General features: G+C 35.5%; 1 protein-coding gene across 1 annotated transcript in view; it reads left to right on the top strand.

The window, feature by feature from the left end:
* LOC145990207 (uncharacterized) overlaps nucleotides 1-13,829 on the top strand; it is a 146,461-nt gene that overhangs the window by 113,369 nt on the left and 19,263 nt on the right. The window lies entirely within an intron of this gene.

Below are 13,829 nucleotides of genomic sequence, written 5' to 3' on the forward strand. Positions count from 1 at the left end.
TACTGCATGATTTTGATATTGTCGCAATCTCTGAAACCTGGACTGATGCCTACACGCCAATGGCATCTATCAACCTACCAGGGTATCAGATCGTGAAAATTGATCGGATGCATAAAACCGGAGGGGGCATTGCCATTTACATGAAAACAGAACTGAACTTTCGCATTGTAGGTTATAATGACTTGGACAATGGCAGTGATGTTGAATATATCAGTATTATTGTAAATAATAATAGTAAAAGAATAGGTGTGTGTATTATATATAGAGCACCAAACATAGCGTACACAAAACTCTCCATTGTAGAAAATCTACTCTCTGAGCTATACCCTTGTGTAGACACCCTCTTGCTGATGGGTGACGCAAACTGTGACTTCTTAAAACGCGAATCAGACACCATGTATTTAAAAGCAATTTTTAACACATTTGGCCTGACTCAAATAATCGACAAACCCACTCGAATCACAGCAAATAGTAGGACACTCTTAGACTTCATAGCAATAGATAATACTGAACTTGTTCACAGGTCGAATGTTGAAAACCCTATAGGCACCTCTGATCACTGTCTCACATATGTATCGTTGGTTTGTGAGAAGCCCATAAAGCAGGTGAAATACATTACATATCGTGACTTTTCTAATTTTGATAGTGATAAATTCGAAAATGATATGAAAGCCGTAGATTGGGAATTGCTGAAACCTATCCATGATATTGAAGACAAAATAAACTATTTTAATTCAAAAATCATCAGCGTCTTTGAAATTCATGCACCTACTAAAACGGCAAGGGTAGGTAAAAAATATACTCCATGGATCACAGATAATGTAAAACTAGTAATGAAACTCAGGGATAATGCCTTACGTAAATTTAAACGAACAAATAACCCACACGACTGGCTACAATACAAGGACCTGCGTAACTTCACAACGTCAATTACAAGGCAGGAAAAGAAAGCATATTTCACATCCCATATAAACAGCAGAAATATGAACACACGTGGTACCTGGCAAAAATTAAAAGATTTAGGTATTGTTGATAAAACTACAAATAATATTGATGCCCTTCCATCTAATCTTAGGGATGCAGATGTTATAAACAACCATTTTGTTAGTGTAACACAGAATCTGAATTTTTCTGAAACACTTATCCAAGAACAGTACAATTACTTCATGACAAACAGGAATGAGAATACCACAGATTTATGTTTCGCAATTAAAACAATAACAGAACTTGACATATATAAGGCAATACATAGTATACACTCAAATGCAGCTGGAGCTGATAAAATCACAGTTAAAATGTTAAAGTTATCGCTTCCCTTTGTACTACCTGCACTAACACAAATCATCAATTTCTCTATTTGCACTGGAGAATTTCCCTCCATATGGAAGGAAGCTCATGTAATCCCACTAGCAAAGAAGAAGAATATTCAAAGTCTTGATGACCTCAGACCAATAAGCTTGTTGCCTGTTGTCTCCAAAATTATTGAAAAAGTAGTGTGTCAGCAACTCACCAAATTTGTTGATGCGAACAATATTTTACCAAAATTACAGTCAGGTTTTCGCAGTAAACATAGTACAGCCACTGCACTCACAAAAGTAGTAGATGACTTCCTTCATTTCATGGATGAACGGTGTGCAGTTATACTAGTCCTCTTAGACCTCAGCAAAGCCTTCGATAGTGTACGGCATGATCTACTTTTAGCTAAACTCAGATATTATAACTTCAGCCCATTAGCAATCAAGTGGTTCAACTCTTATCTTACAGACAGACACCAGAAAGTACAAATGCCTGGCACTCCACTATCATTTTCAAAATCTGTGCCAATAAAAACTGGGGTGCCTCAGGGATCAATATTGGGGCCACTACTGTTTACTTTATACACAGCAGACCTATCGAGAGCAATACAAACATGTACATACCATTTCTATGCTGATGACACACAGATATACCTACCTACCACGCCAATTACAGTTAGACGTGATGTTATGGTCCTCAACAATGAACTAAAAAGAATTTCCACCTGGTGTGACTCCAATGCACTGATATTAAATCCCAAAAAATCCACATACATGTTACTGGGGAACAGACAAACAATTACAAACGACAAGTATAACGACATAGTCTTGAAGATACGTGGGACGTGCATACCGCATAAAACAACATCTAAAAACCTGGGTTTGGTGATTGATAGTTCTCTCACTTGGACAGAACACATCAATGGACTGTGTAGAAAATCATTCTACATTCTCAGAAATTTATATAGGTCTCAAAATTATCTAACGGAAAAAGTTAAACTGAAGCTAGTTGAGCTCTTATTGTGGTCACTCTTTGATTACTGTGATGTAGTTTATGGTCCTGGGGTCTCAGTCAGAGATAAAAGGAAAATTCAGGTGATGCAAAATTCTTGTATACGATTTGCATTGAACATAAGGAAATATGAACATATCCTGCCTCATTTGAACACAAAGAAAATATTAACAATGGACAGAAGAAGGCATCTGCACTATATCACCTTCATAAACAAAATTTTGAAAGTAAGTAAACCAGATTATCTATTTAGAAAAGTTAAAGTAGGCACTCAAATACACTCACACTTCACGCGAGGGCATAACAAACTTTTTACATATCATCACAGTACCGCCTCCTTCAAATCATCATTCTCGGTAAATGCAGTTTCAACCTGGAATAAATTGCCCATAACAATAACTAACCAATCAACACTGCATGCTCTTAAATCCACAGCAAAGGACTATCTACTATGTAAACAGTTTGAATCTAGAAGCACACACGAATAAAAATACATCCCACAATGTATTAATGTCAATGTAAGAATTTGATATTACTTCATGTCAAATATTTCTATTCTTGCACCATCAAACATTACCAAATATGCATTTATGTGTACATGTGTGTGTGCCTATATATATATATATATACTTAAAATTGTATTTAGAATTTAGTTTTATGTATTTTTTTCTTTTTGTGTATACATATACTCATTAATTGTATCTTTACAGTTCTTATTTGATTTGCATTTTTTTTTTCATCTTTCTTACTTATTTACTATTATTTGTATCATTATTATTATTATTATTATTGTTTTTCTTTCTTTTTTTCTTATTGGATATATATACCGTTTGTAACTGTAGACTGTATTCTGACAAGGGTTAGGTGGGAGAACAGCGTACGCTGAACCTCGCCCGCTCAATAAAGATATATTATTATTATTATTATTATTATCTATGCCCCGGATACACATGTAATATAGTTTGCATCTGTGAACAGGGCAGTATATTCGGTACTGATTCATCATTAGATTGTTACTGTGGTTGTACGTGTTTTAGTCGTAATGTAACAACGTGAACCTCGGATACTTCCGTTATCAGCACAAAAGTACCGCATGGCATCTGGACACAAACCTGTAGATATCAACCTTGCAACGAGATTTGCAAATATTTGACATGTAGTTGGGCGTAAACAGCCACGTGTAAGCTGTAAGTCTAATAAAATTTATAGTTCTTGATATTTTAGATGTAGGCTGAGACAAAATCCGACATTGACATTTCATTTTGAATACGTTTTTTACCATTTCTCATATCGTTGGTTTCATTTCCCCTTCCCCTAAGATGACTGCTGATCTTCTGGCTGGTAGGCTATGATATACGGTCTACTGGACGCGTTTCTCGCTTCGTTTTACAGCTAATAATGTGGTTGGTAGTTTGTCATTTTTTACAACATTTGTGTGTTCTTTGCAACCCTGCCGTGCGCTGTTTCGCCGGAGGATATGACGTCACAGGTACGATCAAATGTTGTGTTGGGTTGCCAGCATCCAGGCGGCAAAACGGTCTTTTTTGATCGGCTGTAGCGTCGAATCGACGCACCAACGAGAAAAATGTTACTGGGAAAAGTTGTTTGTTTTAATGTCCTCTATACGAATCTGTGGTCCGTGGGCGCCATTAAAATGACACCCTGTATATTTAAGGTTATATAATCCGTTTCAATCACAACAATTTGTGTTCATTATTGTAAGGGACTGATAATTACAAGTACAATTGCAGTAACGTGATCGCTTCAAACTGAAACGCATTGCTTCTCTCCCATGAAAATATCCGGGAAAATGCGATGATGATGACAATGATGATGATGAAAAAAAAAGGCTTCAAAAAGCAAATGCATATGATCCTTTCAAAGCAGCATAACCTTCTATAACCTAACCAATATAGATATACTTTGAAATTGGACAGATGTGTAGATAGTTGCATATTGAGAGGGTAGTTTTGAGAGGAAGGCAGGCAACTGTTGCACTGATTAGATCAACATTTTGGAATGCTGATGACTGAGATATTGTAGGACAATGTGAGTGCAAAATGAGAGGGTTGGTGAAAGAGGGGCAGTTTCCCGAATTTTCACAAGAAGTTTCTCATGAATTTTCATCCTGAGATTGAGAAACTGGTTCTGTTCAGACTGTACTGAAGATTGCTCTCTACAACAGATATATGATTTTGGGTACTGGATTATTCTCAGAGTAATCCATATGTACAGGCAGGGGAGGTGGGGTTCAAAAATAGAATAAGAACATATTTGATGAAGGAGTTGAATCTACTTAAACAATCTCTTGCTCCAATGGACTTGACAAACAGACAACCTGATGATATTAAATGTCAACCTCATGTTCACACACCCTGGAATGCATTGTTGCAGCCTAATGAGGCTCGAGAAAATCGATGGATGAGGAGTTTTCATGGTGGTATCGTTTGGATTCTGTGTGAATAGCGTGTTGAATTGTTTGTTTTTCTAGTTTGAGATCTAATTAATTGAAGTTTGATTTGAGAATAATAGTTCTAGAGTTACAAGATTAAATCTCTCTATACATTTTACATTTGATATGTGAAAGAGAAAAGCGAAATAAAAACGCTTGTGATTTCCCAAGATGGCTCAGGATGTGAAGATTAATGAAGAAAATTTAATGCAAGCAATCCAGAGTGATATGAATGTGATTGTACCTGAACAGTTAGCGGAAATGGAAGTTAGTGATAAGACTTCTTTCAAAAGAGGTCGATCTAATGAAGAATGCACGGAACCTGAAGTGGAGAAAAACCCCAAAAATCCGAAAGTAAGTGCAAGTACAAAGGTTGGTGTTGCTAAATATAAAAATGAGGCATATGATATGTCTTTATATTATGAGGGACATCAAGGCCCATATATCGTGTTGGTGGACAGTACATTACCTGGATCACAGAGCCTGAATACGGTAAAATTAGGTTATAATTTGTGTAAGGAGAAGGTTGATGTTGAATTCGTTAAACAAAGTGGTTTGAAGCAGGCAAAATTGTCATTTCGCACAGCATATGATGCAAATAAATTTGCTAAAAATGAATTCATCAAGGAAAAATACCATTTAGAAGCCAGAATTCCTAAAGGTCTATTAGTAAGAGAAGGATTAATATATGGTGTACCTACCGACATCCCAGTAGACGAGATAATCGAAGACATTAGAGCTGAAGTTCCAATAATAGATGTAATAAGGATGAAGAAAACTTTTTTCAATGAGGATGGGGAAGTAAGACAAGAACCTACTAAACTCATTAGTGTAACATTCCAATCTCAACAGTTACCAAAAGAAGTGAAGTTGTGGAGACAAATATTTGAAGTGAAGCCAAAAGTAAGATCTGTGATTTTATGCAAGAAATGTTTCCGTTTCTCACACTCACAAACACAGTGTAAATCCTCTCCCGTGTGTTATAGATGCGGTCAAGCGGAACATGGAATCTGCAATGCCAGTCCTAAATGTATTAATTGCAAGGGAAACCACTTATCTACCAATAAGTCTTGTGTAAGATGGGAGCAAGAGAGAGAAATACAAAGGCTGATTGCTTATAACAACATCTCCTATCAAGATGCAAAGAAACAAGTACTTTTTGGAATTGATCCACGAAATGAACGGCGAACATATGCGACCTCTGCTAAAGACTTTCCTAAATTGCTGGAGATAAGAAAGGAATCAATAAACAAGGAAAGCCCTTGCACATCAGAAAATTATACTACAAACAGATTTAATTCTGTTACAGATTGGGAAAATAGAAGAAATGACACATATCTAAGTAACCTCTGTTGGAAGAAAGTGCCACCAGAATCTGACCGGTCTTATGAAAGTTTTAAAAAACAACACGGGGAAAATTTTAGACTGCATTCTGCTTCACAATTGAGGAAAACAATTAAACCTGTTTTGATAAAGGACAAAAATAAACACAAGGATCCACAAATTGCGTCAACATCATCAGCAGTGGGTAATTCAAGTGAACCTGTGAGCACGACGTGTTCCTCTAAGGAACAGGAGAGAAAATCAGATTCGATTGGACGCAGGACAACAGCAGAGAGTCCTTCTCAGAAAGAATCGCTAGTAAATCTGCTACATCTAATAGCAGAACTAACCACAACAATTTCAGTGAGTGATGATTTATTATATATTAGGAAAATAATATTAAAATGTAACGAAATTTCTGTACAAATTTTAAAACTAATTCAAGACTTACAAGATTTCGGGGACACCCCCTAATTTAAAACAAAAATGTGTTGCCAGCAAAGAAAAATCTTGCCATTAATAATACAATGGAATTTAAGATCCTTTTCTGCGAGGAAACTTCAATTAATTAAATTAATAGATGAGTGTCACCCGTTAATTATTTGTGTTAGTGAGGTATGGGGTTTAAAATCAGAAAATATTCATATTGCTCACTATCATACTATATTAAATGATTATAATGTGGGAAATAAGGGTGTGGGAATTTTTGTTCATGAAAGTGTACCATTTCAACAAATTCAGTTTAATTCAACACATGATTTATTTTCCAAATATAATGTAGAAGTGGTCGGTATAAAAATGCAGTTAAACAACTTACTTTATAATATTATTAGTTTGTATATTCCATCTCATTATACTTCTCAACAAATACAGAGCTCTCATCTAAATTCTCTTTTGTCTGGCTTTCAACATCCCTTCATCATAACAGGAGATTTTAATTGTCATAATACATTGTGGGGTGATCATAGAATTGATACTTTGGGAAAGACAGTTGAAGATTGGATGGATTATAATAACTTGACAGTTATAAATGATGGATCTCCAACACATGTACCACCAAATGGAAACAATATCTCCTCAATTGATCTAACTTTAATATCTGATAATCAGTGTTTTGAATTTGTATGGGAAATAGACTTTGATTTACGAACTAGTGATCATTTTCCATGTTTCATCACGCTAACATCATCTCAAAAATTTCCAAAATTAATAAAACAAAAAACAATTCGTAAGTGGAGCGTAAAGAGGGCAGATTGGATGAAATATAATTCAGTTTTAGACTTAAAATTTTCAGCTAAAGAATATCAAAACCAATATACTGTACAATATGAAAAATTTGTGGATATAATAACTCAAGTTATGGATTATGCCTGTCCGCGACTGAAACCGCAATATGATCGAAATTTTCCTAAAATAGATTGGTGGAATGAAGAATGTTTTCAAGCAAAAAGGAAGCGAATACAAGCATTGAAACAATTTGTAAGTGCTCCTTCACCTGCAACTTTGATAAATTTAAAACGAGCTACTGCAAAATCTAGAAAAGTATATATAAAGGCTAAGAGATTTTCATGGCAAAAATATTGCGAAGAAATAAACCCTAAAACAAAATTAGACGTTATATGGCGCAAGTTCAGATCACTTAGAAAAGCACATGTAAGTCGGACTTTACCTTTGTCCACTGAATGGAAAACTGATTTTATTAATAAAGTAATTCCTACACCCTTTACATCAGCCTGCGAACCTCCTAATATATTCTACACGTTCTCATCTACATCAAAATACTCAAAGGGGTTCACATCCTCTATCACTGTAAATGAAATTCATGAAATTCTTCAAGGGTCTAAAGATTCTGCTCCTGGCATTGATGGAATTACGTATTCTATGGTACGAAATCTTCCACAGAATGCACTAAGCATTTTATGTAAAATTTACAATCAAATATTCCTATCGGGTAAAATTCCTGTTGCATGGACCTCTCAAATTATTATGCCAATTCTAAAACCAGGAAAAAACCCTTCGTTGGGTCAGTCATATCGCCCAATAGCTCTTAGTTCCGTATTGGCAAAAATTTTTGAGAAGCTTTTATTAAAGAGATTAGAGTGGTTTATGGAAGGTCAAAAGATATTTTCTCCCAGACAAATGGGATTTCGTAAAGGTTATGGAACCCAGGATGCATTAGTAACATTATCTTCTCATATTTATAGCGTTATTAAAAATAAACAATCAGTACTTTCAGCCTTTATTGATATTCAAAGTGCATATGACAACGTAGATATTAATGTTCTATTGAGACAACTACAATTACTAAAAGTGCCTCATTGTATACTAATATTGACATGGAAATTGTTATCTAAAAGACAACTTTATTTTCATTTTGGTTCAGAAATGGTAGGTCCAATATATATTGGACAAGGACTACCACAGGGAAGTCCTCTTAGCCCATTATTATTTAATGTTTATTTATCAGATATTAAAACAATAATAGATTCCCCATTTCAGTTTCTACAATATGCTGATGATGTATGTATATATTTAGACTCAAACAATCACTTGAAAGATTTTTCAATGTTTGAAGATAAATTAATAGAATTTAACCAATGGTTAAAGCAGAAAAAATTATCAATATCTTTAGAAAAGTCCAAAATAGTAGTATTTAAACATAAGGGTCTTCAAAATATTTTCAACATTAATCATAGGAGATTACAAATTCCAATTGTTTCACAAGTAAAATATCTAGGTGTATACTTTGATGCATCATTATCATGGCAGTATCAAATAAATATGATGAAAAATAGATCCGATAAAATATTTCATTTATTTAAAGCTATGGCGAATACCAAATGGGGAGCACATCCTACCAGCATGCTTATGTTTTATAAGAATTATTATCGAGCAGTATTAGATTATGGATTAATGGTCTTGTGTAATCTTCCAGTAACAAAACTTTCTCCACTAGAAGTCCAGCAACGAAAAATTCTAAAAAGATGTTTGGGATTAATGAACAGTACTCCTAATGTAGTGGTATATATGGAGTCAGTAGAATGTTCGGTTTCTGTGAGGATAAAGTTAATTGCAATAAAAATGTTATTTAAAATACAACATTCACCATGGCATCCATTCAATGATGTTTTATTAAATATTTTAGAGCTGCATGATTCAGGAATAACCAATGATAAATCAGCTACCCTTTGGGTACAACTATTTAGTAAATATCACCATGAATGTAGTCAAGTACTCATAGCAAGAACATTGCCAGTATACTCGTTAGAATTTCCCACACAACCAATTCAAAATATATATATCCCGAAATATAATCATTCAGCTGAGTTTAGAGAATCTTGGGAAGACTTTTATCATATATATACAGATGGGTCTAAAACTGAAAGTGGAGTTGGAGCAGCTCTTTATGATACTGAAAGAAATATATCAAAAATGTTTAGGTTACCAGTGGAGGCATCCATATTTACAGCAGAAATGTATGCGGTATATCAAGCTTTGATTTATATTGGTACAGTTCCTGAACAGAAATTTCTAATACTGGTTGATTCGCGAAGTGTTTTACAAGCAATACAATCTAATTATAAAAATTTATTTAAAATATCACCATATGTCATCAATTGTATTCGTGCAACTAATAGCTTAATTAGCAATGGAAAGGTAGTTCATTATGTGTGGGTAAAATCACACATTAATATTTACGGAAATGAACAAGCAGACAGATATGCAAAAGAAGCTGCTCAAATGAATGAAACAATCCAGTTACCATTGCATTACACAGATCTTCTTCCGAGGGTTAAGAAGAAAATTTTTGAAGAATGGAACTTATGGTGTAATAATGCATTAAAAAGCGTTGGTGAAAGTTATCGTCCTTATGTTGATTACAATAGAAAAAAACCTTGGTTTTATAATTGTAAAGGATCAAGAAATGCAATTGTTTTAATAAATAGACTAAGAAGTGGTCACGCGAGAACATATCATCATTTATTTAAAATACACATTTTAAAATCTCCGAATTGTGATTGTGGTGATTTAAGGGGTGATGCTCATCATATTATTTTGGAATGTCTAATTCACTCAGAGAGAAGAAAGACTTTATACAAAACATTGTCAAAAATTAATGTTCCTTTCCCTATTAATATGACTTCAATGTTGTATGCTCCAGATATTAGAATTGGATATGTTATACTTGCTTTTTTGAGAAAAGCTGATATAAAATTATAATATACTTCTGTTACTGACTGACTTAATGTAGTTACATAAAATTGTATTTAAGAGCGTTTATGAACTTTGTGTGTAAAATTTATATTAAAAATGTTTATTATGTACTTATAATGTATGCTGGGCATAAACAGCCATCTGTAAAGCTGTAAGTCCAATAAATCTTTGTTGAGTTGAGTTGACTAATGAGGCTCTAGAGTCTGGATTTATAGCCTGTATTGACCCTCATCAATACCATCTGATCACCATTCATCATCATCTTTGCAATTAGCCAACCCTGGCAGAAAAGCCAAGTAAAATAAAACTAATTAATCAATCAATCAATTGACATGCTTCAAAAAACAATTAATTGGGTAGGTACTAGGAAGGATAAAATAACTTACTCTACTTTCATGGACAACTCAAAATGCAAACAACACAAAAAATACACTGTGAAGCCATTATGAAGTCTAAATTCAAACTTACCAGTAATATTCACTACAATCTATGAGATTTTTGCATTGCATTTGACTTGAACAAACTCAGTATATAACCATTTGAATGTTCACATAATTTTTTTCTGTAACATATGTCACTAAATATTCTTACTTAGACCTTCAAGATAAAGTGAAGCACAATGAACGTTTTTTTGGTATTTAATGCATTGTTTCCCTGGTTACTTGTATATTGTTATTTGAGATTTAATTGTTCTCGAATTTTGTCATCATTGTTGCTTCATTCTGTTTCTGGTCTGAGTATATGCTAAATATAGCATAGCACTGTAGAATCTGTAAAAAAGTAAAAAGTAAAGTGCTCCCCTATGCTTTGCACCATGCCATGAAGGCATATAGGGGGTGTGGGGTTAGGGCCACACACTTTCTTGATCTCGGCTGAACTGAGAGTGATGTGATCAGCACCATGCCCCAGGCCACCTTGACCCCCCAGAGTTTCCTCCAGGTAACCTCTTTATATGATGCTGGGTGGGTGCCGGAGCAGCTTGAACAGGTTGAAAAAGTCCTGGTTCTCCCCTGCCGGGGATCTAACCCTGGTCTCTCGCATGGTAGTCAGATGCCCTAACGACTGAGCTACTGTAGAATCTGACACTGGTATATTCTGAAAATTTGACCTGGTTTACCACAACAATTCTCATTTATTGTATGTATTTATCATATATTAATTAGACATAATAAAAACAAAACACTAATGCAGGCATATACAGGGAATGGACAAAAATATGGAAACACTACGTCATCGGAACGGGTGAAATTGACACAATTTTTCCACTTGAAATCGGATGCGGTGCGACATTCGTTTGTTTTGTGCCATGAGATAGGACCCTGTCGGACCGGTAGGAGTCGACAGTTGCACTGTAGACAGCATGCAGTGCAGTTGATACTGAATCATGTCCGAGCTGCAAGTCCCCGATGGTGCAGTGGTAGCGTTGCTGCCTTGTAATCAAGGGGTCCCGAGTTTGATACCCAGTGGAGGTACATGGCACAGTGGTTCAGATCCCACTTTAAACCATAAGTCCAGTCCCGATTAGCCTTACTGTGCATAAAGTGGACTTAAAACACCAACTCAAACCAAACCAAAATCAAACCGAGCTGACAGTGTTTAAAAGAGGGCATATTGTTGGTGCCCGCCTTGCAGATGCCTCTGTGACCAAAGTAACCATGTTATTTGGCGTATCAAGAGGGACTGTATCCAAGGTCATGACGGCATATAGTGTGTCCAGAAAGACATCGTCAGATAAACACCTGAGTGAATGAAAATCTACACTGAGTGACAGAGACAGGACATTGAGGAGGATTGTGACCAGGAATAAGAACTGGAACATGTTTTGTATGAAGAATGGTCTAGGACTTGTATTTGTCTAGGCCGTTTTGGATGCTAAAAGCAGTCGTACATCTTATTAGCTACAGCATTCCATCTTTTCGCAGGTGTTTTCAAATTTTTGTACAACCCCTGTAAGTAAAACAAGAACAGAAGTCTGAAAACTTGAATTTTTTTGGCAATTCCTACATATATGAAAAAGGTTAGTTTACTGGTGGTAAACTAGATAACATTGGAGAATACGCTACTGAATCTGTGTTTGCATACAACACGGTAGAAGAGATTTTAATGAATTTTTTACTCCTGCCAAGTAATTTATCTTGTGAAGGGGGTATCACCACAAGTGAGAAGATTTTAGTTTTACCTCTGGAAAGAGGGGATGGGGAACTTTCCTGATCTATCAGCTTGATATGACAAAGTTTCATGCTTCTATCTCTGATGGTTACTGCAGGATGAAAATTGAAAGAAACAAAAAAGGGAGAGTACCTAGCATGTTTGGTGATAATGTCTCTTCATCAGGTAAGATGTGTGCATAACAGAGGTGCAGGGGTCGTTTCAGCCAAGAATAAGACTGAAAAATGGTGATTACCCTTCCATCTTGGACATCTAAAAAATGGATTGCCCCCAAATTAAGTAGCTGCACTTCCTGGGTGACATAAAACTAACAATAAATCCTCATACTCATTTAATGTAAGGCAATCAGACAATTGTCACTCTTCCTTGGCAAATTGTGACACCATATGAATACATCTAAAAACAAATAATGAATTAAGTAGGTACATCTAAAAAAATAATAATTCACAACTCAAGAGAGAATACTCTTAATCTGCTGCTGTACAATCACAAGGTCCAGATATACTAAAAGGCTTGTGTCTAGTTGTAATTGTTTGGGAGATGTAAGCATAATGTAGTTTTGTAAGCAAATACTGCATCTACCATAGAGGGAGGAAGTGTCAAGGTTTGCTGTATACATTTAAAGTGGGTGTGGTTGGTTGGGTTTATTTTGCTTCACTTTTCTGTCACTTTTGGCCTATTGCAAAGATGAGGCTGACTGATTATATGATGAAATTGATGAAGACACACTCACAACCTGGTATCCCCGGCATTGTAATGCAATGTGCCAACTACTCTGACATCGAGTTGGGCATATGGTCTGAAGACAAATGTGAATACAACGGGAGGGCATGGGAGGCACCTGTCCCTTCCCCCACCCCAAAAAAATAAGTTGATGCTGAATACATATATTATACTGAAGTTAATTCAGTGCTAATTGATGTTTTTCCTCTTAACTTTTCCAAGTTTTATGAGTTTATTCATCAGAAACTTCATTCATCAGGTGGAAATAGTTGTTCAACTGATGGGTTATTCCACACTACTGCATTCCACACTATTGGATTGAAGATAATATTCAGACCATTGGAGCCCAACTCATGACTGCAGTTTTTACATTCACACTTGGTAGTAACTATGATAATGCAACTGAAATGCCTTCTTTACCTATGTGTGTCTATGCTTTACACATAACTTCCACTTTGACAGCTTACAACCACCATTTCAGATTGGCTGAAGAAGGAGTATGTACTGTGTTGAAACAAAGAGGAAAAGCAATACAATCTACTTAGATCTCATGCATGGGCGTTGGGAGGGGGGGGGGTCGAATGGGCCGGTGGAGCCCCCTGGAAATTGACATCCTTTATTTAAGGATACAAGAAAGCCG

Source organism: Lepisma saccharinum, chromosome 7 (genome assembly GCF_977018435.1).
Source record: "Lepisma saccharinum chromosome 7, izLepSacc3.1, whole genome shotgun sequence".
Lineage (NCBI taxonomy): Eukaryota > Metazoa > Arthropoda > Insecta > Zygentoma > Lepismatidae > Lepisma > Lepisma saccharinum.